General features: G+C 38.7%; 1 protein-coding gene across 9 annotated transcripts in view; it reads right to left on the bottom strand.

Annotated features, from left to right (window-relative positions):
- dlgap4b (discs, large (Drosophila) homolog-associated protein 4b) overlaps positions 1–23,106 on the bottom strand; it is a 108,313-nt gene extending 85,207 nt beyond the window's left edge. For 8 of the 9 annotated variants that reach the window (XM_017422874.3, XM_025007343.2, XM_017422878.3 and 5 more), the window contains exons 1-2: positions 22,888–23,106; positions 22,667–22,808 (exon numbers count right to left, since the gene is read on the bottom strand). The gene's annotated coding sequence lies outside the window, so the exon portion shown is untranslated. Of the gene's footprint in view, positions 1–22,666; positions 22,853–22,887 lie in introns of those variants that run through there. The other variant, XM_017422873.3, reaches the window with a different exon arrangement.
- Positions 23,107–26,175: the final 3,069 nt, after the last annotated feature.

The raw sequence follows: 26,175 nt of genomic DNA, 5'->3' as shown, positions 1-26,175 counted from the left end.
ACATTCATGTTGTCTGGACAGAAACCCTTTTAGCTCTACAGCACACTGTTAACACAACCATATTGAATGGGGTTGTCTCCAAAACATAATCAGTCGTAGATGTACACCTAATGCTTACTTTCTGAGTTTCATTAAAATCCGCCCAGTGGTTCATCAGACATGTTTGCTAAAACGACAGACAGACAAACACACGCACATACGCAGGCAGAACATTATCGCTCATTCGTCTTCTGCAGCTGGCAATAAAAATGTTTACCCTGTTGCCAATTGAGCATGGCAGGGTTATTCCAGCAGAAATATAATTATTCCTGCAAGAAGTGCCTCAGGTTGTACCATACGTGCTACAGCTATGTGCTGCATGAACTGCAACTGTCTTCGGTCTTGGACCTGCACAGATTAGCTATTAGCTTGTCAATCAGATCAGATTTTGAATTTTTTTTTTCCTTTAAACTGAGGTCACTCAAACAGCTTTCTACAACTGGGAAAATATTAATCGTGAATATTTCCAACAAGATCCGAACTCCTGCTTTAATTCTTCCCTCTTGTAAAAATTCGTAGTATGTGCTCATTGAAAGTTGACTGTTTGATATTCTGCTGCACGTCACTGGCACAGATCAGCCTCTGTCAGTTCACTGCAACTAAGTGAGCTATTATCTCCCAGCATGGGCGACCCCTGAAGGATTAACCACCAATCCTTAAATCTGCCCTCGTCATAAAAAACCATGACACAAGCTCTTGCAGGGATACTGCTGCTGCACTACCAGCATTTATAATAATACAAACAGGCACTGTCAGAACCCAATCATTATCAAGTATCAGGAGCCTAACTTCAGCAGCTAGCTCTACCCTGGGGTTCAAATGTCAGACTGTCACAGCGATTTACTAATCCTGTTGCAAACGTCACATTGAGGAGTTGGGAGGCCTCTCTTCTGTTGTTATGTGCAGTTTACTTTTAGTGTGTTGCTTTTCTCTGGAAGACAGCATTTTGGTTTTTCTCTTTTAAAACTGGACCAGACGTATCAGATATAACAGAACAACTAAGGAAGGAAAAATGAATCCAATTGTACTTAAAGAAGTATATATATATATATATATATATATATATATATATATATATATATTTTGGGAAAAAATGGCCCTACAGTGTGTATGCAAGCTATGCTAACTAGTACCGAGTGTCACTTCCAGGCTAAATCTCTTATAACCACATTCAGCTGCTTGAGAAATAATGTGAAACAACATGAAGTTGCTGGGTTAGGTATTGTCAAACCCTCATTGTTATTAGACGGTTACCAATAATCAAGCTTGTGTGGGAATTAGAAGTTTATTTCAACCAAATTTAAAATGCCTACATGCCTTATTTCTAGTGGATGAGAGGACCAGGAGCTAGGGACAAAATGTAATGGTTCCTCGTGTTGTCAGGACATGGTCCAGTTTATTATATAGGGCAAAAACAAGGACAGAGACAGTTTCACGAAGGGGCGGGAGGCAGAGGAGTGAGGGGGCAGAGAAAGACAGAAAAGAAAGGGAATGGAGAATGAAATAGTGCAGAGAGAGGAGCAAAAAAGGGGGAAAATAATGCAATAACATTAAAAGAGACAGGAGCTGACCTCACAGCACACTGGCATTAGCTTGCTCAGAATAAAACATGAATTTGAAAAAAAAACCCAAAGCTTTGCACTTTAAAATAATCTACTGTCGATGGCGTCTACAGAGACAGTCAAAAGCTCAAAAGGCAGACACAAATGGGCAGCCTCAAAACACATCTTTTATGTCCTTCCTACCTACATAAACACACAAAAACAGGATCTATGTCACTACAATACTAGTTAACCATCATGCTCTCACATCTCTTTTTTTAACACCTGAAGAAGCCTCATTAACTTAATGTCCCCCTTTTCTTTCTCACATCAATTACCACGGTAGTATTAAAACACCCTGGGTATTTTGGGCCTCTGTGTGCGTGCATACACTCACACACAGGCTGTGGAGTTAATCATTATTTGCTTTCATTTATTGCTTGTTTTCATCATCTATGGGCATTACATGCATGTCTTCCTCTCTTGTCGTCACTGAAAGAAAGGTCCTATTTCCACTGATGGGCAATCAGGTCAGCAGTTGGCCTACTTAAAGCACGAGGAACTCAGAGCCTTCATTTGCTACGTCACCTAAGAATGAGACTTAGACAGATTTCATCCACGTCCACAAAAGCAACATGCGCAAAAATACTCAGACAAAAAAAGTCAGAATACAAACCAGAGAAAGAATGCCACAAGACATGGTTTTTATTGTACATCTGAAGAGCTTAAGTGAGTAATTTTTAAAATTAAATTTGTTTAGGATAATGTGGCCAGTTAATTTGTCAGGACAAGAGCTGAATCTGTGAAGGTCACGCTTCTCTTAGACACCCCTGGTAGTTATCCTCATGGCTCAACAGACTAAACTGCTTGATTGAATTATACTTAAAACCTTAGTCACACAACATGACCTGTAAGATGTTAAATTAGTCAGAACAAATAGGTCTTGCCGTCCAGATTACTACGAGGTTCACTGATGTTAAATAAGACAGACCTAACTGTTGGAAACATTACCACTTAGAGCTCTGCAAAATGTGTTTGTGCTCGAAAATCTGGGGTCTGCTGATGAGATATTTTTAAATTGTTACTTACTAAGAAGATAATTTTCTATATTTAATGTCCAAACAAAAAACCCTGATATGATGCACTCATATAGTTTAAACATCAAAACAAGAATCTGAACCAATTAACTTGTTTAAATAACGCCATGAGTTATTTACTGTGCAAGATTTTTTTCTCTCGAGGAGCTTGTTTGTATGTCTTAATGTAAATTTGCAAATGATTTAGGATTTGAGTATCTAAATCTCTGTCCATGCTAACAAGAGCATTTTGCAGGTTTGCCATTTTTGTTGAAAAAAAACAGATTTTTACTAATGTTTTTAAAAGTGTACATTTTAAATTCTCAGTTTTAATGTACCTGTGTAGATTTGACCTACAAATCTTAGAAACCTACACTAGTAACCATAGCAACAATGAAGCTGAAGTTACGTTTTTTTTATTTTTTTCTTGGTGCATTTTATCCCGACTCTGTCACCCTTTAACTTTAAAAGTGTGTTGAAAAGGGTGAAGATCGAGAGAAAATTATAAACAATGTCAAAGAAATCATAAACCATATTTAGGAGAATTTTTAGCTATGATTAAAATGTTTTTTTGTTTTGTTTTTCAGAAGTGCAGCATGGGTATTGTGTTTGTTGAAATTTGTGCTTCTCATCTGGACAGAAACATGCTTTCAAATGGATAAAAAAAACAATATCCAGATTAGAGTAATCGGGGCCTAAGATACATGAGATCACCGAAGTATTCAGAGAATCCTGGGAAACATTAGAATAATACAATAAACTCCAACATAAGAATCAACTTTTTTATGCACTTCTTAATGTAAATTTTAAAAAGATTTGAAAATTTGGTCGTAGGTACATATGGCCATTGAATAATTCAAAAAATCAAGTTTATAGTTTGTGGAAAGGCAGAAAACAGTCATGGTGTCTGTTAATACAAAATTAGAAACTCCTTTTGGAAATCCTCTGGGCTAAAGAGAAATGGGACCATCCAGCTGGTTATCAGCACACAGTTTAAAGGCGAGCATCTGTGCTGGAGTGGCAGTGCATTAGTTCACATCGCATGGATAAAACGCAATGTGAAAACTCCATTAATTGCTGAACAATATGTACAGTTCTGGAGCAGCATAAGCTGCCACCCAGATGACATCTTTTTCAGAGAAGGTCATTCTTATCTGAGTGAAACAGGTCCAAACAGCATTCTGCATGTATTACAACAGCATGCCTCCTTATCAGAAGCCCCGATGCTACTGGACGAGCCCGCTGTCCAGACCTGTCAATCATTCTGGACCAATGTAAAGCAAAAACGAAGCTATTTATCAAACAAGACTTTCAAGACATCAGCATCTGGTCTTCTCAAGAAATACGTTAAGCAACTCTAAAATGTGCATTCATCATTTATAGTATAAAAGCATAGCATACTTGTAGTGAACCAGCATGGAATAAAAAACTGTTGGTCAATATTTCCCAAAATAATCTCTTTCAGAGAGTTATTTTCACGCAAAAGACTTTCTCCCACAGGAGGACTGAAAACATGTCAGTCTGTATAAAATAGCCTTAAGGCAACAATGAACATCCTTTTGCAGCCAGTATTCTTCAGTATCACTGCTCCACTGCGCACGTAAAGGTGACTTTTAATGTTACCTGGAGAAAAATGTTACGCTTGTTTAAAGCCCCTCGCAAGAAATTAATCAGAAGCTCTTTTTTGTTGTTGTAATGTAGCTTTGCTTCATTTATGTCAGCTTTTACTAGCACCCAGGAGAGCTTCTTCATCTCGACAAAAGCACCGAGGCTAACCTTTGTCATTCTGTGCAGCGCTCCTGGGACCCCACTAAAATCACATCACAAGTGTTCCGGCGCTCTGTTACTGTCTCACTAACACTCAGACCTAATCAGCTCCACAATGGCTGACTACACTCTGTAAATAACTAAAACTCCTGCTTGTATCCTTTGTATTATAGCTAATTGGATGTTTGGCTTTTTTGTTATGGGTAACTGAAGAGAAATACCTCAATTACTACTGGATGAATTTCCAGGAAATTTCATCCAACATTTTAAGGCCATCAAAGGATAAGTTCCAGGAGCTTTAGTGAGGCATTAAACAATCTGTTTAAAATATTTTCAAGATAGCTTTTATATTTGTAGAAATTATGCAAAGGTCTTAGATATACTACAAAACAACTGATTTAGATATTTAGATGCTACGTCATGACAAGTGCATTTGTGGATGCAGAGACCATAAACTGATATGAAGCATATTTTAGTATTATCACTATGAGCAGGTAAAAGAAAGACATATACTTTAACTTTAAAGCACTGCTGTGTATAAGTATTACAAAAAGCTACTCTGTGCTTATTTATTCAGAGAAAGAGGTACTAAACGTGGAAAAAAACACTGTCAACAGATTCATTATCCACACCAGAGACTAAAACCTTACCATCATTAATGCAGCAAGAAGCTCATAAGAATCATGCACTGTCTTATATTGTAAATTTTCCATTCCATTAAAAAAAATGCATTCAGCAAAATGAATGCATAATTGTTCCGCACAATAACATCTTTATCTACAGCCCAAAGTCTGCAAACATGCGCCTCAGGATCCGTTTGTCTTTTTCTAATTAATTGTTTAACAAATCGGTTGTGTTGGATTGTTTCCTTCGCTATAATCTGCTCAGTAATACGATAAAGTACAGCATATGAAATAAATTCTGTCCAGCCATATGTTTGGCATGTCTGCAAAATCAACACATACAGTGAGAGAAAAAAAAATCAAAAAACAGATCATTGGCCTTGGATAGGGAGGTCACATGAATCATATGAAAGCACCCAGACATGACATTAATTATCCTGAAAACATCTTGCAGGAAATTAAATGGCTTTTTATCAGTGGGATTCATTTGTGGTCTTCTCCATTACAGTGATCAATGGGGCCTGCTTAAAGGCTACACCAGTCAGTGTGCAACACAAGACATAAAGCATGCATCACACAGCACTGGAAATGTTAATGATGTACTCAGTAGTAATATTCTCTTTGTCGGTGTGTAAAAGCTCAAATCTTTTTATTTAATAGGAGAGCTGAGTGCAGCACATCGATTCAGACCTTCTCAAGCACCGCTGGAACGTCATCTTCATGCACGGTCCGAGGGAGTCCTGTAAGTTTGCGGCTCGGGGCATGGTGTGATTGTGGGCGTATGTGGTCGCGTTCTCATGGGACTGTGCTGCTAATGTTTAAAGCGTGTGGAAGATGCAGGGGAGCATCTCAGTGATGTGGATAACAGCCAAGAAAACCTATTTGGAAATATTAAGAGTATAGAAACATTATGATTGCCTTAACCCAGAAGGTTTTCCAAAATTGCCACAATCCAGTAGGTTGTGGAGAGTGTAGTGAGGTCATCATCCAGTGTGAAGGGAGCCTTAGGAGCAGCTTCAGCAGCTGGAGCAGATATAGTCAGCATTTAAATTAAAACTTATCTAGTCAATGAGAAGTTAAAACAAGATTGCAAAATAATTTACTTGAAATCAGTTCTGTCTCTGACTCCTAATGGAGCAAAGTTTGCTTTAGGAGGCAGGAGGGGATGGTGGAGGCCCAAGGCAGCAGGGTGGGCAGAAGTTTGTCGGTCAACAAAGTGGATCTTTGTTTCTTATTTGTTTTTTTATGCTTTACACTTTTATCATAAAAAAGGATTTAAGGATTTAAATTTTCACTCGCTGTATATTTGGGTTAAATGTTTGATTAGGCAACTTGCTGGGTTTAGACACTAAAGCCGCTTAGTTATGGTTAATAAGCATAATGAATTGCCTTTCAACTAGTCCAGTCAAGTCAAGACTGGTTTATTTTCAGGACAGTGTGCATAACCACTAAAGAGATGTGTCTAATTTAACTGGGTAATTTCCATCATTAGTCCCTGAGCTGGGAAACACAAAGTACAATTAAATACAAATATAAAGAAAATATATTAAAGACAAAAGCAACGTTGGAAAAAAAAACCCTACTCTTTCAGTCTTATCAAACATACATTTACACAACAAATACACTTTAATTTACTAAGGAAACAAGTAATCAATCAATAAATAAAATAAAGTAAATGAAGCCTAGGCATAAATTCAGACTGGAAGACCTGCTTCAGCCTCACCTGCATCTAATCGCTGCGTCGAGCACCTCCACTCCAGCCTATCAGCATCAGACCGCGCCTCCATCTCAGCCTATCAGCATCAGACCGCGCCTCCATCTCAGCCTATCAGCATCCGACCGCGCCTCCAGCGTATCCAATCAGCGAGCAAGCCTTTGTTTAANCTCCACCCCCAGTTTCCCAGCTCCCTCAAGCTTCCTTCCCCTCTTCGACCTCCACCACCAGTGTCCAGCCCGGGGAAGACGCCTCTAATGCTCAACCTGAGCTTCTCCTCGAAGCGCATTGCTATTGTCGACACTCGCGTCTTCCGCCGAGGTCTGAGCGCCAAATATCTTATGTAATTCATGTCAAATAAAACCATTTAATTGCAGCTTCTCTTTGTCGTGAGTCTCTCCAGGTTGAAATAATATTGTGAATATTTTCAAGGTTTATATTAGAACAAAGTTAAAAGCTTTATTTAGCATATTATTTCCAACCATTAGTGAAACAAAGTGCTTTAAAGGTTAGACAGAAAACAATAATATGATTGTAGTTCTGTGTGATCATCTTCAGAAAAAAGACAAGACGTGTTAAAGTTGTGAAATCAAATTAATCAGTCCAATGTGGTAAAAAGTTTAGATCAGTCTTTATTGCATAATGCCAAGTGAACAAGCCAGCACTTGTCTGTAAGTGTTAATTTTTTTCGTTTAGTGTGTGGCTTTTATTACTTTCTTGTTTCTTCTATCGTTTACTGATAAAAGCAAGATAACCAGGACCAAAAGGTGCATCTGCTGAGACATCAACTTTAATAAAGTCATCTTGAGTCTAGATGGAGAGCAAAATATTTGCTCTTATAGTGTCATAAATGAGTGAAGAAGAAAACAGGATTTTTTGTCAGTCTGAGAAGTGGTCGATCTTACAGTTATATGAACTGATTTATCTTCTGAAACTGTAGAGCAACGATCATTAATAAAATTTGCTCAAGGGACACAGTTTTCCTAATAAGATTTTGCTTCTCCTTTTTTTTCACATTCCAAAATGTTGCTCCACATATGTCTAATAAGAGATCCAAAAGATCACACCACACAGCAGCTGCAGGCCTTCCTTACCCTTGAAACCACTAACTATAACACATACACATTAAATGTCCAGGATTCTGTCCTTGTCCTCATTTTACTCTTTTTCCTCATCCCGATGAGATAAATTGGAGCCACCTGAACGTTTTTCTGCTGCACCTCTGCTGGTCTGCTCCAACAAATGTACCCTTATCTCTGGGCTTTACCAGAACCAACAAAAGAACTAATTAACTTTAACAAGCAATGTTGGACGTGTTCCACGTATGGAGCAGTAAATGCTAAAACTTGAACAGAATTCATCTGTTGTGACCATTGCAAATAAACATCCCTAAACCTGCTTTTTAGGATTAAAGTCTTCAGTGTGTAACTGTTTGTACAGTAAATATTAAAGGGAAATGTGTAGGTCTGTTTCAGCTGAATTCATTGTCTACATGTACAGAATTAGAGTTAAACATAATTCATATTAACCATGTCACCTTTTTTATTTCTGGTTCATTGTGAAGGTTTGCATCAGTTCACATGGGTGTACTGAAATCATAAACTTTTGTTGTGCATTAATCTGATATAATCGGGTCCAAAAGGCTAGAAAGGTAAAAGCTGTCATAATTTAAACAAAACTAAAAATACTGAGCAGATTTACAAAACATAGGAGGATGTCTGACACATAAAATGAAATAAACTATTTTCAGTTTTGGCTTCATTTTTGCTTCAGCAAACTTGACTTGTATTCTTCCAATAATTAGAAGCTTCTGAAACGAGCCTGTAGTCCCCGTTAATAATGCAGCTGGTAAAAGCTCAGTTGTCAATTTATTTTAAATAGAGAGAACAAAAAACAAGCAAAAAAAAAAAAAAACCCAAACACTTTATCTACTTTCACTTGAGTGTGGCAAATATTAGACACAAAACTATTTAAACAGTTAACAAGACTGCAGCTTACTCAGCAGATCACCCCTGCTTCAGCTGCAGAACAACCTCACTGGAAATGTAAAAATCAGAGTAAGCCAAGACTGGGAAGGAAAATGAAGCACTGTCTGCTCAAGTCTGGGTTTGAACTGCAGTCTCTTGCACTACAACACATTTCACATCCAAATGAGCTTAAGATTATGAGTGATACTAGTCCACTCTGCAGCAGGGTTTCTTGCTGTGCCAGTGTCTAAATCAGGTTTGATCATGTGAGCGAGCGAAAATAATGACTATATGTTGATTTATTAATAATTAAATGAGCTGTTGACGGTCACTGCAGCACAGAGTGCCATAAATTCAAAAATTTATGATAATGACCAGTGAGAGCAAAACCCTTTCAGTTTGATATAGCGTGCTAATTAGCATATATCCCTTACTGCAACTAATCTATCAAATAGATAATTATCAGAACCTTTTCTTAACTTCCATCTCTGCAGGAAAATTATTGAGTAATATAATTAGTGCTGCAATTCAGAGAGCTCGTCCCTTGCTTTGAAACCTCACAAACACAATGACAAGTGACCCGACGTGACAAGAGGGAGAGTAAAGTTAACCTGAGTTTGCTCGTGATGCGAAGCTATTGCACAACTGCAGGAAAAAAAAGAAGCCATAATAAGCTTCACTGTTCTTATATCAGCTAAAACCACATCAGATCATTCAATCAGAAACAACTCGTGGTTTTACTGGCTTAGATAACCGCGTTAATCTGCTGTGATTGGATAAATTGCATGATCCACGAGCTAAGGTTGCAGAGAGGTGAGCACATAATGGGTGGCTGTGAGTTGGTGGAGTTATTCGGGAAGCTCAAGTCGTAGTTTTTCTTTTAGGTAAAAAAACAAAAACAGGAAGCGTATTTCTTTAAGCTGTAGTTTAAAGATCATTACGAGGTGCTCGACAGAGCTGTAATCTGTGTTTGCCTATCTGCTGCAGGTATTTTACATATTCACACATCAGTATATCTGCTGCTGTGAATGCTAACATCAAGAAGCTGACAGACTGAGAATGACAAGCATTCTGATATCAGGTAAGCATACTACTAATTTTTATTTACATTCTTTACTATATTACCCTGCTAATATTTATTAATATAATTATGTTTGTTTGCCATTGAGGCTGATCAAAAAAGGTCTGGTAAATATGTTATGCTAATTTATCATGACTTCACAGAGATCTCACAGACTAAAAGAGAACTTTGGATCTGCTACTGAGAAGAGATGAGATTGTGTTCATTTTTTAATTTGGGGCTCCACAGCTTTGGGACCATAGTACCATCATAGCATCTAAATTTTACTTCTTGATTGTCTGAAATCAAGCTGCAACTACTTCTCCTCCTTAAAACGGGTGCTTTAATGTAACACAGGAAAACTTTACATGAAGTCTTGAGGAAATGAGCTCACAGTTCAGGTTTTCCTAAGTCTTCTTTTGTAGTCTACGGGTTTCTTCGTCTTCTAGTTAGAAGGTACATGGAAAAGATAAAAAAATAAATCAAAGCAGGAAAAAAACTCAGAGTATTGAGAAAACAATTCATCAAGGCCATTTAACAGCCAGGGTTTAAAGAAAGCAGGTGAAAGACAGAAAAAGAATCTAATCAACCAAAGACAAATTTCTCCACAGATGGATTGATCCATAAGAACTTAAGGAGGTGAGTTTAGGCACATGGGTGGACTGCTTTAAGAGTTTTGGGTAAAGCATTCAACAACAACAAATGTTTGCCCTTTAAAAGTTCAAAATTCAAAGTGAAAGGTCGGACCCATTCATCTTTGTTTCAGAATGATAAAATTTGTTGGTCTGCTTCAAGCAAACAAAATAAATAAGGAGGCACAACTAAATTTGGGTGAAGAACTGTCCAACACAATATTAAAACCTGGAAAACTACCAGAAAGCAATGATCACTGAGACAGAAATGTGGTTGGAAGAAATAATTAATTATGATACTTGGAAAAAAATGTTTGGTGAACTCTAATTTTAAAAATAAGTAAAGCTCATAAAAACGTTTGAAAGTTAAAGTAAGAAAGTTTTCACATTCCCAAGAGAAATGAAGAAAAAGAAATAAATGCCACTCTACAGAAATAAAGATTAAGCTCATCAAAGTGATGCCACAGGGAAGATGTGCTGCTATCAAAGCTAAAAATCATCCCACAAAAATATCAGAGGATTTTGACTTCAGTTTTTTAACTAAGGCTGCATAAGGTGCCCAGGACACTTAGCAGAAATATTACCAATTAATATTATAGTCATAAATAACAATGAACCTACTAGTGACATGTTTGCTGAGCTTGACTGCAACGTGTTTACAACAGAGAGGGGAAGTAACATCTGTTCACAGGAAACTAAAGACAAGTGTGCAAACACGTTATAATACCAAGTGTCCACTGTCAACTTCAGGGTCAGGTCACCCAGGAACCTGAACGTCTCCCACTCAGAGAAACACGCCGCTGTGAGTCAGGAGGGAGCAAAATATAGTTACATGGAGAGTATTTTAGGATATAGAGGGATTATTTCCGCAGAAAGAATGCATTAATATGTAACCGAGAATAATGTCAGGAATATATTCAATGCCTGAAGAAACGTTTGATATTTTATAAAGCCACATAAAGTATATATTGAAATGTCTCGAATGCTCATCTTTGTTCATCTGCATCCCCAAACCTAAGATTTCAACCCACCGGTCTCAGTGTGATCCCCACTTTCCTCCTTTTTCTGTTTTCCTTCTCGCTCAGCGTCATGATGTATGAGTCATCAGAGGATCTGTGCTGTAGAGGACTCCGCCACTTACTCCAAAACAACTTATATTGAAAGGCAAAGTGGGTTTATTAATATTTAAAATATAAGGGCACGTCAAATAGTTTCACAAATACAGCGAAAATAAAAAAGAAACTTGAAGAAAGCAGAGAAATAAGCGAGCATAGAACAAATGTATTGGGGGGAAAAAAAATCTAAAAATGGAGCAGTGAATGTGAGACTGGAATCAGGAATGATTTATTTTTAGTGTAAACTTGGCGTTCAAACTGTGTGCAAACCACACAAACGCAACTATAGTGTGAATAAAAGCAAGCAACTACGCATATTCATATTGCCTATTCACGAGTGATACAGAAACAACAACTCTTTATTATTCTGACCTTCTGCTGCTCTCATAGGAAGACAAACGCTGTGGTTTGAATCAGAAATGATACAACCAATCGCTCTGGAGTGCTGCACAGTCTAATCAGAGTCCCTTTACAACCTAACTGTGTCTTATGTAACACGAGCAAACAAACAGAGACAGCTCAATCACCATTATGTCAAGTAATTTTGTTTTGTAGCTTGGCTTTTTTTTTAGTGCCAATAATTTGTCCCGAACTTTGTTATTTCCCCTGTGGAGAATGCAATATAAGTGATACAAACAACTTATATTAAATACGCCCGTAAGTTTTAAAGAGCAGACAGTTGAGCTCTAACAATATTAGTTCTGCTTTCAGTAAAGGAAACATATTCATTCCACAGACTTTCTTCAGTGACACATTTCAGCCCATAATTAAATTCCGACTGTTCAATGGCCGGAAGAAAACTAGTTATACTCTCCAGGAACATCTGAGAGCTGCCTATGGGTCAACTACACATTGTGTTGTACATGAGCTGAAACCATTATCCTGCTGCCGTTGAAGTAAAGAACTACGTTTGTTCATCTTACGTCAGATATGGCTGAGGAAACTTTGAGAAAATGGGAAGTTGTTTACCTCGGCAACACCAAAATGCATGTGCCTCTGCTAACAGAGGCCCCGGTTGGACTAGCCATTAGCTCTTCAGTATGGTCATAAATAAACTCTATTTATCCAAACTGAGACCTTTCATTAAACTCTCTACAACAGGTAAAATATTAGTTGTTCATAGCAAGGCCCACCTGAAAAAGATCTGAACTATTTCTTATTAGGGGTTGAACCAATTAGTCGACTAGTCGACTAGTCGACTCTAGGACGTCTCGCGAGTTTTTACATTTCATGTCGACTAGTCGCAGTCATGTGATTGCCGGTGGTGACAGCCTGTGCTGATCTGACAGCACAGTATACGTCACAAGACACAAGAAAAATAAGTTAATACATTAGTTTAAATGATATGTAGATGGATGCATATTTGTGGTTTTACAGTGTTTTTAAAAGGAGATGGAGTTGCAGCTGCAGTCAACTACAAAATACGAGCCGTCTAAAACTCGCCCCCTTCCCGCTAAGGATGTCACTTAGCCGGCTCGCGAGTGTCTTTGTCACGACGATCTAACTAATACATTATGATGTTATGTTGCTGATTAAATAAAGATCTGTGGTAATGACAGCTGCTGATTAAATAAAAGCCTGTAGTTGGTAATGACAGTGTATACTTGTCTGACATATATATAGCCGTGAGTTCGTGCTAAGAATGACACTTCGTGCTTAGAAGTGTCATCAGATCAGCTGTCAGAAGTGTATGACAGTCTGACAGCAGATCTGACAGAACACTGGCTACAAAATGGCGTCTTCAAAACAGATCGAGGACAAGCCTGCATCTTGTCAAACAGGTAGAAATTCGTCAACAGTGTGGAAATATTTCACTAAAGATGACTCTTCTGGTTTAACTACCGTAACATGCAAAATCTGCAAAGCTGTGCTGAAGTACAACAAAAGTACGACCGCGATGCACAGTCATTTGAAAAGGCATCCGCTAATGCTAGCTCCTGAACAACCGGCTCGATCCAGTCAGTTGTCAGTAACTTCATTCATGAAACGCCCAGCTGTGACAGGACACCGGCGGCAGCAAATCACAAATTTGCTTGTGAATTTCATTGTCAAAGACATGAGACCACTAGCTGCTGTCCACGGAGAAGGATTTAGAGATTTGCTACAGTTTTTCGAACCTAGCTAGGGGTCAATATTTGCCGTGAAAATAGCTAATAAAGCCTCCAAGTAGTTGTGAAGAGTTTTTGCGCTTACGTCACTANGCTTACTATGACGTCACCGCGACTAGTCGACATCGACTCGACTATTATCATGATGTAGTCGACCTTAAAAAATATGTAGTCGTTCAACCCCTATTTCTTATTACATTTTGATCTTATTGTTGTTTTAACTGCTGTTATTCTTTGTTTTATGCTTTAAATGTTCTTTGATTTTACATGTGCAGCACTTTGTTGAAGCTGTGGTTCTTTTAAAAGTGTTTAAAGTAGCAGTAGTAGTTTTTGTTACACGATTTTTCTTTTGTGCCTCTCGCACAAATTATATGAGACAAGATTGAAGAAATAAATCCAAATATGTACACAGTTCTGCTTTCTAGGCTTTTCCATCCCACCTTCTACAACATTTTATTAGTTCAACTCATTTTAAAAATGGGTAGGTTTAAACACAAACCAAATAAAAAAATCAATGAGTTATCACTGAGAAAACTTGCCAGCCTGCGTTCCAAAGGCGAAATTAAATGACAGCAGGCAGATCTATTAATTTCAGCACAACATAAGTGAGTGCTTGTAAGATAATTACTGAGGAATTGTAAGAAGGCTTAAGAAGTAAACTGAACAGAATGGTGAGCATCCTCTTTGCTCGTTCTTGTGTCCTATAATTTCTACCCCACACACACCTCAATTCTCCAGTGGGGGACCCTGCACCTTAATGAGTATCTGTTCAGATGAAAAGTGTTCTCACGTCTAATAAAAAACCATTCTCTCGAGTTATGAGGAAACTGGAGACGACTAGCAGTGGAGCTGTAATGACTTTCTGTAATAAAGAGAAGCTCTACCCCCNCACACACACACACACACACTCACACACACACACACACACACACACTCCTAAAAAAGCTATGTTGTATGTCACACAAATATGGTCAGAAACAAGGACAAAGCCCCCCGAAAATTATTACTGTTATTATTTATACATGTAACTTAATACTTAGTTTTACACTAAAAAACAACATCTGTTTAAACAAATAGCTAGAAAAGTGTAATTGGAACCTAAAACAAACAAACAAAAGTGTATATACAGTACTATTTTAGAGCCATAGATGTTTACCACCTTTACACACTAAAACCAGTCTGTAGCTGCCAAGAAAACAAACTGCTCAATAGGTAAAGACACATAGCTTGGAGGCTGGAATTCTGAATGTTTCTTCTATCAAAAATCGAGCTACTTGTTGTGTAAGAGGTTAAAAGCCCAGAATAGACACTTATTTTGCACATACTGCACAGTCTCACACATTTAACCTGGACGGATCAAACCTAATGAGCTGCTTGATTTGCCCTGGATTCCTGAATTCAACCACAGTGAGAGTCTTAAAGACTTCCAGTCGTACTCTTCCTGTCATTTCTCCTCCCTGCTCCGTGCCTAACAAGGTTTGCACTGACCTTCCAGTTCCTGCACTGTGGCCGCCTGACAGGGACCTTTTTTCTTTGCCAACTTCCCAGGTCTGTGCTCCTGAGCAGCTGACAGTTTGACCTCTTCTCACCAAGACACTTCTCTTGACTGCAGCTATTCCCCCATTGTTGTGTTTAGTGCCGGTCTTGTGACTGCCAAAGACAGGAGACTAGTTGCCGAGGCTATCATTCATTGCAGAAAGGAGGAAAGGATTAAGGCCAATGAGGAAAAAGAAGAAGAGAGCAGGGGTTTGCATCTTAATGTGGACCTCAGTGTGGAACAGCCTTGTTGTCAGAGAAAGGGAGAAAGATGCTGGGTGGGAAGGTACTGGTGAAGGGGGGGAGTAGATGCAGAGGAAAATTCTAAACAAAATGAGGATTAAAAAAAAGCAGAAAATAGAAAAAAAAAAGAGGAAGGAGGAAAACAAGAATTTACTGCTCTGTACAAAAACCACCCAAGTGTTGTAAATAGGTCATATGTAATTCTAATTCCACCACTGCTCTGTGTGCAATTGCATGAAAAAAATTGGTTCTTTTCTTTTCTTTTTACCTTCCTTATCATAGGGCTGAGCGTAAAAAAAAAAACAATTGCACAGACAGAAAAAAACTCTTCAAAGGGACTTCTCCATTTCAATCAGGCACAATCTTCCGCTCATGCAAATACATATAACATGCCATTTGCTGTCACACACAAACACACCATTTACAGTACAGTCAAATAGAAAAAAACTGGCTCAAGCATAGCAGCACTTCACACTCTGCTGGTGAGTGATAGGTGTTCTGGCACTATTAGGTTAAAATCTCATAATCTACTCAAAGAAAACAGACTTTCTATGTGCCAAAATAGCTGAAAAATAAGAGCTGTCTCAATGATCACTGCACTAAAAGAGACAAAATCATTGCTGTTGCCCTGAGGAACTGAATCCAGGTCCCTACAGAATCTTGTTTCATTCCCCTCTACATTTGGCCTGTTTGTCTTCTTCTACCCTTTCAGCCTCCACCTACTATCTCAAGCATGCCCAACAAAGGCTACAGGCAGAAGCAGCATTCTCAGCTTTGCAGTGGAAGATGAAACAGAGCCAATACAGCAGCACTGCAGCAGCACTGCCTCCTCTGCCCTGAGCTAGTGTTTGTTAACAGGTCAGCCTCTTACCTCAAACTTCATGCAACTCGTTGAAGAGGTGAAACATGGGGCAGAAGGAGGCCGATAGATTTTGGTGCATATCCAGATCTTTCTTTGCTGGATAAGGCACGAGCTTCAGTGAACAACTAGTGGATATTTTCTGAGTGCTGTTCTGGCTTCAGTTTAAAGATTGGATTACAATGTGGGCTCACTCAGAAGCCTATTTTAATACACCCTATCCATTCAATAACCCAGAAATTGGATGTCAGGACGTCCTATCCAGTTACAGTATTTTAATTCTAGGTGTGAATGGGACAAAACACACTGTGAAACTGTGTGTAAGGCTGCCTGCTAAGAAATTAAAGCCCAAAGAATGAACACCATTCATCCTTTTGCTGACCTTAGGTCGGGTTTTGTGCCTCATTTTGAATGCACATTAGATTTGAAGAAAGTGACTCATTAGCTTTGTGCTTCAACAGAGTTTAAAACTTTGCAGAGAAGAAAATGTGTAGGATAACACAGTGAATGAGCTCCTGTGCTGATCTTCACAGATTAGTCCTCACAACAGGGCCTCAACTCCACTACTCTGAATCTTTATTAAATAAATAGCTCTCTCTTTGTTTGGAAAAAAAAAAATGTCCTTGTCCGGGTGAGAATGCAGAAATTCTGAAAAACGTCCGTGCCGAGCCAGTACACGGTGATAATATTGATATTACCGACACAGAGTTCTGTGCAGAGTATCTGATTCTTCCAAAACGTCGACCATTTCCTCTCAATGATTAACCAGCCAACAATGACAGTTTAATGACACGAGAATTGGGGGGGGGGGGAATCTTGCCAGAGATAGAAAAAAAATGGGGAAAAAAAAAATAAAAATCATTGTTGTTGTTTCTAGCATATGCTCAAGACGAAAAAGCATTTTTGTTTATTTTCAGTTTTTCTTGATTTACACGTGGAAGAGAAGTAAAATGCAGCAGAAAGGTTTCTTTTGCAAAATATCTTGGTTCGTATGACCTAGGACTAAAGTAGGGCTGGACAGTGGTCTTCAAATATTTGATTGTCAGTAAAGTACACAAATCTGAATCGTTAACATGACTGCCGCTTTCACGGGCAGCTGTATTTCTGCACCTGGCTCCTGGTAGTAAGATGCTGCTAACAATACCACAAGGAGGCAATAATACACTGAGCTGTTCGCCAATCACCTCTGTACTTTTCTAGGCAGGTGCAATTTTTTTTAGGCACAACACCTGACAAAATCATTTGAGGCAATCCTGTTGCCTGTTTTTGCCACCACAGCTTTATTTGGAAAGGTTTACGAAGGGAAACCACGGCGGAGGATGAGAAACGGTCTTTACTGCGAGAACACATTCCCTGCCCCTCTACACCGATCCACTGAAGGAACAAATGAAGGAACACAACTAGCAGAATCAGCAAAGTCATGCATATGTATCCCTGGAACCCCGGTTTTATCAGTGAAGGTGTTTTCAGCAGCTGGTCTTGTCATTAATAGACAATATTCATCTAAAGTCCTTAGCTTTTTGAATCCCGTTAGATACTCAGTCCTCTCTATGGCTGTGTGCATGTTGTACGTGTGGATTTGTGTAGTTTTGTTTGGTTAGTGACAGACACAAATATCCAATTCCTAAAGGTGCCGTCTGGTGTTGGGCACTGAGACACTCATAAATCTTTTTGTTTATATTGTTTCTGTAGATTGAGGTTCTGATAAATTGTCTGTCATTATTCACGCGCTGTATTTATGTTTTGGCTGCAGAACCATCCACAACATTCCCACGGAGAAGTGTAATATTCAGGTTGTTGACAGGTCTCAAAGCAATTGCCACAAATTTGTCTGAGTGCCGTGTTGGGGCAGCAGAACATTCCAACATTTCTTCATCTGCAAGGAGTTTAATTGGCTGATACTGATTCAAATGCTGAGTATTTATTTGACAGGTCATAATGTAAACACTGGACATACCAAGTATTATAATATATGTGACGAGGATAATCACATTACTGGAATAACATTTTCAATATGAACGTTATATTTACATTTCAAATGTTAACGGTAACTTGCAATTAATCATGATTAATGATGTGTTAAGTGCAAAGTAAAGTCTGAGTTTTAAAGTTAATATTAGTGCTGTTACACATGTTCCTGCCAGCGCTGATGTGACAAATGTGTACATATCTTTACAGAATATTTGTGCATTAACTGTGCACACAGTACTAACCATATTTATCAAAATATTCATTATTTAATCAGTTAAATAACATTAAGAGTTTAAAAAAAGTCCCAGATGATCCATACTTTTGCAGAATTCCATGTGCTTGTGATTCCATTATTTTTTTGTTTTTTCCTGTTAATGAGTGTTTTCTGGCTTTGCACCAGTGATAGTAGCAAGTCATGTTGTGTGTGGAATTACAACAGGCCGGGTGGTAAGGCTCCCCCCTGGTTAGCTTGAGCCCGTGCCAGCCTCACTAGCCCTGAACAGTCCAGAATGTGTAGCATGACTGTGAGCTGCAGGGCAGGTGAAAAGAGGGTTTGGCACTCTCTCCTTGGCCTGTCGCCTCAGGGGAAGTGAGTCGTAAGGTGTAATTAGAGTGGATAGTGGGGTATTTTGGACATGCAGTGGAGGCTTTAACTGACGTCAAAAGTTCATGTCAGATACATCTGCACTGCACTCTTGTATTTCTAAGGGTAGAAGTGTGGCACTTCAAGAGGGAGTGCTCTACAGACAGTAATGAAAGTTTCTGCTGAAATCAGTGGGAGGTTTAAGATCTGACTTATAAGAAACAAATGCAGGCAAAATAAGGAACAGTAGCTTTGACAGTGACATGGTTGTTTCCCAAAAATAACCTATTCTCACTTTAATAGCTTAGCTAATTACAGGAAACAAGAAGATGGACATGAATGTGACAATCTGACAAACCATTTTTGCTTTCACTCACTCCCATCATCAAAATCTCTGGGTTTTTGCTTTGGAATATCCAGTTTTCTGACAGGATCCCTCTTAAAATTCTTGCACTAGATTAAACTAGATATTCTGCTTGCTTTAAATTCTGCACAGACATGGTATTTTAAACAAAACTCTGACAAAGAGCCAAAAAAAGAGATTGTTTGGGATTAATTCGCATTATTCTGTTTCAACATCGATGCTTGTTGCGACAAACTAACCTACTTAGGAGGTTAAACAAATAAGTGTTTACTTCCTCTGACACTAAAATAGGCACTTGCTGTTCACATGAACCTGTCAGAAACAACAGGTCTGTGGTAAACAAGAATCTCTAAAATGCTATATGTTTAAAAGAAGTGAAAAACACTTAGATATGAAAGGTTTGGTTTCTTTTTGTAGCTTACAGCTGTGGCAATGACGACAACTCTCTGGTGAGGTGGTTTAAATATAGACTTCTGCCACTTTATCTGTTTCCTAAGCTGAGGAGTCTGTTGATATGTGATCGCTGGCATCTTTTTATGCTTTTATCCTTGAACTTCAGCAGCAGCGACATCTACTTTTTGTCTCCGACCTCCTATATAAGACATCTTCATAATAACTCACATTTACTGCAGCAACATTAAAGCACCGACTTCATTATTAGTGAGCCCACACACGCTCCAAAAAGTCACAGCTTCCTGGCAAGTTCTTTGCAGAAAGATGGAAATTATTATTTTTTTTCTTTCCCCCCATGCTGCCTTCATCCCTCCATTGATGCAATATGGTGTAATCTAGCCCCTCTGACTGAGCAGATATTTAATACAGGACTGTGCAATACATTATAAATGGCCTTCAGCTGCATACCATCATTCTGCAAAAAGTTGCTGCGCAAACAGGGAAAACAGAAATGACCTGCCCTTGAAATACCATTGGGTTCGGAAAGTTCTATTTATCTGTGAATCCATACAAAACGCAACCTAAAACACATTTTGCTTTCAAGCTAAAGAGGTTGTCATGTAGATCAGGCAACCAAACTCAGAGCAAATGTAGGGTATCGACTAATGAGCTAAGAAAATAACTCAAACGGTCAAACTGTGACACAAGACGTACAGTAAAAGCACAGATCCCATCAAATAATATCCAACATTGCCGTGGGCTGGTATGCCTCTTTTTGTGTGCATGTGAGATGGAGACAAGCAGAAAGGGGCAGAGAGTGGCGGAGAGTGATGAAATGCGATGAGACACAGTTTGAGTGAGTGCATACTAGCAGAGAGGAGAGAGGGGTGGAGTGTGTGAAAGTGGATGAGAGAGCGAGCGAGAGAGCGAGAGAACAAGAGGAGGAAGATGGACATAAATCACTATGAGTTAGCATGGCCTACAATTTTTTTCTTTTTATTGCAGTTAAATCAAATCGAGGCCACTAATGCACCAGTTAGGCTGCTTTTCAGGTCACTCAAAAAGCTGTGCTAAAATGGTAGGTAGACCTAAATCCATTGTTAATTTGGTAGAATTAAAGACACCGCAGCCCACTAAAGGATGTGGCAGCACATCGAGTCATTAAAAGTTGTCTCATGTTGAAATGATATTTAGAAATGGAGAAATGATATTTATTTTCGAACACTGCATGAGCATTGCATTTTCAGGGAGAATAAAACACAAGTATTCCTCATACATTTATGACGCAGTTTGTCAGGGTATTAGGTTAATATTCCTAAAATCTTTTCCAGTAAACATCCTTTCTATTCTCAGTATGCTGAGCTAACCCCCCACCCCCATCCCCCCTTTCTCTTGCTGCAAGAAAACAACAGCTCAGAGAAGAGCTTCACATGAGTGATGCATCCGAGCTCGTGGATTAACTGACCTGGTAAATATGAAGACTGATCTAAAGCTAAGACATTTCTTTCTTCCTTCTAAAATTCAAAAATTAAACATTTGAGAAAAAAAAAGACAAAATATATCAATCATGTTTACCATGAAGCAGATTAGTTATCTGTACTGCAACTAAATATAAGACTGCCTCTGTAATATACCAAGACTGGGAGTTTTAAACCTTTAAAACACTGGTTCCCAAATCAGAGAACGTGGGTCTCAAAATGTTAAGTGCTGGGATGATCTCGAGCAATCAAGCAAATATAAAAATTATTCACAACTGCAAATAATTGCCATAACTGAGAGATAGAAGCAGTACTCATAAATGGCTAAAAATTGCATAATACATCACCTGCTTTTGTTGCCATAATGTCCTCATCTAACTGGTCTAGACATGTTTATGTGCTTCAAACAACAATTATTGGGGTGAAAAGCTTCTTCCACCTTATTTTGCAGGTAAATAGTTGAAAGGTTGGGAACCATTGCTTGAAAACACACTTTTAAGTGTTCAACACAAAGGAGAGTCAAAAGAACCTCTTTCATCAAGGACTCTTGACATCTACAGCAGTGGTTGCTAAAGTTTTTAGCTTCCGACCCACAAAATACTAGCGGCTTTGACCTGGGACCCAGGTTACCACTGGGTAAAGTATATAAATACTGTGTTGCCTTAACAGCTCATATATTAGGCCATTTATGACTACAGACAGAACTGTAGTATTAAAATATATATATATATTACAACAATTATCACAGAAATGGGCTATTAGCAATCATATCTTGGGAATCATCTCAAGACCCACAGTGGGGTCCCCACTCCAACGTTGGAAACCACAGATCTACAAGATATATTTTCAGCTTTTCAATCTGCAACATCAAGCTTTAAAATATGATGTGTCCTGTCTTACAAATGAATTAGACAGAAACCAGCAAAACAATAAATAAAATAAATTAATTAATTGTGAAGCACCTATAGCACTAAGAAGAATCAGAGGTTTAATCAGGAAAAAAAGCTCAAAACGACAACACAAAAGCAATGCAGTGACACATCTGAAATAAATAAATAGGCTACAGGCAATGCTAAATATTTAGTCATAAATGATAAGTCCAAACCTCCATTGTTCAGTTCTGCTTGTCAGTTACTGAAGTGAATAATAGAAGTGAAGTGGATAATAGGCCATTAATAATATTAATAAAACCATGAAGAAGAAGCTGCATCATCCCAGGCACCCATCATTCACATCCTGTTTGGTTAAACCACTCAGACACAAGCTGAAGTGCTGTGAGAGTGTCTCAAATCGTTCATGAAATAGCCTGCACCCTCCTCTATGTGTGTGTGTGCGGGTCTTTTAAACCCATCTTTAAAAAAATAAATAAAAGAAACGGGCGCAGTGTAAATACATGGCTCCCAATCATCCTTTTGAAGCAGCGTGAGTCACCTTCCCACCCACTTCGGACAAAATGTTCACTTTCTGCCTCACATATTTGGACCTAAAACAGACACGCATATCCAGATATCCAGCGGGTGACAGGCAGGCGGACAGACACGGACGTTCACCCCGAGCACAGCCAACAGTTTCGGGGCTCCGCGGAGCCGTTCATTACCTGCAGCTGGGGAGCGCTTCTTGAAAACTGAGGAGCACTCGGAGGATTTATCCGCGGTTTCTCCGGAACTTCTCGAGCAGGGCATCTGTGTCGGTGGGTGTTTTCGCGGAGAGGAAGAAGAGGGACGCAGTCGGGTTTGTCACTGTAATTAAAAGAAGCGTTTTGTTGTTGTTGTTGTTTTGTCTTGTTTTTTTTTCTTTTTCTTTTTCTTTTTTTTTTACCGGCTGCACCGCCTTATTTCCCCGGTGAGTTCGCGTGTCTCCTTCGAGGGTGAGAGCTCCAGAAGAAGCGCCGGTCCTCTCCTGTGGTCTCCATGTCTGAGTGGCTGTTCGGCTCAGGAGGTCAGGAGCACAGAGAGGCTGAATGAAGACAGAAAAGGCGGAGAGGCAGGTCGACGAGGAGGCAAGCGGAGAGGAGGGCTGCCTCTGTCTGTCAGGCAGAGCGGGATACAGACTGAGGCACNCACAGCTGAATGGCTTCACTGTGTTTAGGTGAACAGCCACCCATTTGTAGTCAACTGAAGTACCCCCAGCTGATGTAGTCATCCCCGTTTAAAATAAAATAAAAACCAATAAGTAGATCCTCCAACTTCCAGTTTTAAAATCCATACATGTTGGTGCTCTGGGAAGAGTGATAGGTCAGATTCTTTTTGAATGGAGTTTCGTGGAAAGGTTGTGAACAATAAATATCTTACCTGTTGTACGTTGTCCCACAAACGGGTATTACTCTGATGGGTTGATGAGCTAAAAGCTAGTCCGAAGCTGGACCAGAGTGGACTGATGTTTCAAAATGACCCATATATCGAAAAAATTCAGTGCTGTTTATGAGGCCGTTGTTTTGTAAGCCCTTACACTGCTGTCAGTTTTTCACATTACGAGGTTATTTTAATCACTGGCCACCAAACAAAGGCGGGCGATAATGTTTTTGTGTTTGTGTGCCTGCCTCTCACTGAAATATGTTGTGAACCACTGAGCAAATTTTAATGAATTTTGCAGAAAGTAATTATTATATGTGCATATACAACACATTAAGTCTCAGAGTCAATTTGATTCAAGATGACTACCGCAGCCAGCTGACCCTAAAAGTAGATCAAATGGCTATAACTTTGTCAATTTTACAGCTATTGACCGATAATTTGGTGTGGTAGTAGCTGAGAATTATCGGAATGCAATGTCTCATGATATCGCACGAGATTGCCCATAGCTTTTGGGCAAAATGGACAACTATTATTTCTTAACATAAGATGGTCTTAGTCTTAACTTCTCGCACGAAAAGCAGCAGACAACATGTTTTCCTTCAAGGATTGCTAGATCTTTAATTTACAAAGAATTCTATGTTAGTTTGCAAATGCAAATAGCAGCAGCAACAGCTAGCTGTAGCACTTCTAATGCAGCCTAGGACCCTTCCTGTAGGAATACCATCAAACCATGTAATACAAAGTAACAGTGGTGTAAAGATTTACAAAAATACTATTTTAATGGACTACAATTAAAAATTTAAGACTGGCATTGTTTTAGGACAGCAGCACTCAACTTTGGTCTTGGTCCTACTCAGACTAGCCATTAGCTCAACAATCTAATTAAATTTAAACTCTATTTTTCTAAACTGAGGTTGTTGAAAGAGTTATCTACAACAGGTAAGCAATTAACTTTTCAAGATGTTTTCAAAGAAACCTACTTCAAAATATTTTGACTTTAGCACAAATAACAGCCTTGCTAAACAAACACTAGATTACTAATTTCCAAAATGGAGCCATTTGCATAATTGTTACACCTTTCATGTTAAAATGAGCATGTTCTCCCCTTTTGTAAAGGAGGTTTTTCCTTGATGAAGCAATGATAAACCCTGATGATGTGAGGCATGGGGGTTGTATCTCATTCAGCAAAGTTAATGGAGAAACAAAAAAGCAGCATTGGAGACATAATTTTGAACTGCACAAAACGTGGTTATTCTTGTATTACAAACTGTATGTGAAAATCTAAAACCGCACTGATAGTGAAAATGATCTCTTGCAAATCATAATGGATCTAAGAGAGTCCAGTTTTAATAAATGCACTATTATTTTCCTGTGCAGGGACTGGAATCCACTTTGTCATCAAAGTATAGATTTAGTGCCAGATGATCTGTGCAGGCTGAAATGAAATGGGAGTTAAAGGGCTGGGAAATGCATTCAGCACCAGGGACAGCTCTCAGTACGCAGCCTAAAATAGGCCGAACACTTTGCTCTTGTTCTCTGCCTGATAAATCATTTCAACTAAATTCGCTACAGAATACTCAAAAGATAAACTGATAGTTTACAGTGAAAAAAAAGATTCTGACAAACAATCTGATTTGACAGAACACAGGAAATGTACGACATCAACCAGGCGGATGCGTTGTGGCGAGACAGCACACACAGTTTAGTCGTTCACAAGGTTATTGCTTTATTATGGGCCTGTTTCTGCTTGTCACATCTGATTGCTTTCATTCTCTGGGAGTGGAGACCATGAAGACGTATGAATATGTCTTCAAAGGTAGATGTTTATCTTGGTTCTGGGTCGCAGGCATTTATTTTTAGCTCATTAGCTTTTTCATTAGCATTCTGATCAGAAAGCACTACAGTTTGCATCTGTTTTGTAGCTTCTTTTTGAGACAAATCTTGTGATTTCATAGGTCCAATACTACTGCAGTACAACAACTCGAATTTATTCCAGGCTATCTTCCTTATAAATTTTATTCAAAATGTTTCCAGGTAGGAGAAGTGCTATGCACACTTAAAACTATTTCACAGCTATTTTCTTGCACATATGTCATCAAAATATACAGAATAGATGAAAGGACATTTTCACCTTCAGGTTTAAGACTTGTACCAACAAGGTATTTATAAAATACTTCAGTGTGAATTCCCAACATGCCATTGATCCTGCCTCAAATCAGATTTCAACTGCTGTGTGTTTTTTTTTTTCTTACTTAAAGGATGTCTCTACCCAGTGTGATGTGACGGAGAAGAATGTAATTCCAATTAATTAGAGGAGATGAATTTGACATTTCCATATGAAGGCAGTATGTACACAGCACACATAGAGTGTAATTATTTCTAATGAAATATCAGAACAGACTTTTTTTCAGCAGTTGCTCTAAAATACAGTGGGTAACTTGTACATAAAAAGACACAAATCAACCAATTTATCAAAAGCCAGAATGCTTTTAAAATTCACATCTGTCCTTGAGGTAAATATGCATTTATTTGCATTTCATTAATGCATTAACAGGAGGGTGTCAGAATAACTGCAGCAGAGCTCTAGTGTCATGTGATGGTCCAGCCGATAAACAGATGGTCTCCCTCTGTCCTCCACTCTCACAAACACACACTCACACACACACTCGCCCACAAACAAGGCAGTTAAATGCTTCCTCTCCAAAGAACATTAAAGCCTCACACAGTCATAATGTCTTTTTTTCAGCAGAAGTTCACAGAAGGATAAAGACCTTTCACTCTTTTCCACAAACAGCAGAAGTCTGGATTAATT

Source organism: Kryptolebias marmoratus, linkage group LG4 (assembly GCF_001649575.2).
Source record: "Kryptolebias marmoratus isolate JLee-2015 linkage group LG4, ASM164957v2, whole genome shotgun sequence".
Lineage (NCBI taxonomy): Eukaryota > Metazoa > Chordata > Actinopteri > Cyprinodontiformes > Rivulidae > Kryptolebias > Kryptolebias marmoratus.
Note: the sequence above shows the minus strand (reverse complement) of the source record. Positions and strands in the feature narration are given on the sequence as shown.